Raw genomic sequence first — 422 nt, forward strand, 5'->3', positions numbered from 1 at the left:
GAAAAGCAAGTCCTGGTGTTGAGAAAATCAGCTATCCTTTTGGAAAAAAATAAAGTTATCCTTACATCATATCAAATTCACTATAATAAACTCTAAATGTATTCTAGAAGCTGGGGACAAGACAAAATTCCTACTTTCATGGAGTTTCCAATCTAAGAAGAGACAGACCATGAACATATAAACAAATAAGTTGGGTAACTTCAGTAAGAGGTGATCTATGAAGAAAATAAGTCAAGGTAATGAACTGGGGCACATCTTTTTTTGTTTTTGTTTGTTTTATTTTGGCTGTGTTGGGTCTCAGTTGCAGCATGTGGGATCTTTTTAGTTGTGGCATGCATGTGGTATCTAGTTCCCTAACCAGGGATTGAACCTGGGCCCTCTGCATTGGGAGTGCAGAGTCTTACCCACTGGACCACCAGGGA

The 422-nt window shown here is 38.9% G+C and overlaps 1 non-coding gene across 1 annotated transcript; it reads right to left on the reverse strand.

Annotated features, from left to right (window-relative positions):
- Positions 1 to 349: 349 nt before the first annotated feature.
- Positions 350 to 422, reverse strand: TRNAG-CCC (transfer RNA glycine (anticodon CCC)). The gene has a single exon. It is a non-coding gene; the product is annotated as a tRNA-Gly (tRNA).

The sequence above is a fragment of the Kogia breviceps genome, chromosome X, assembly GCF_026419965.1.
Source record: "Kogia breviceps isolate mKogBre1 chromosome X, mKogBre1 haplotype 1, whole genome shotgun sequence".
Taxonomy (NCBI): Eukaryota; Metazoa; Chordata; class Mammalia; order Artiodactyla; family Physeteridae; genus Kogia; species Kogia breviceps.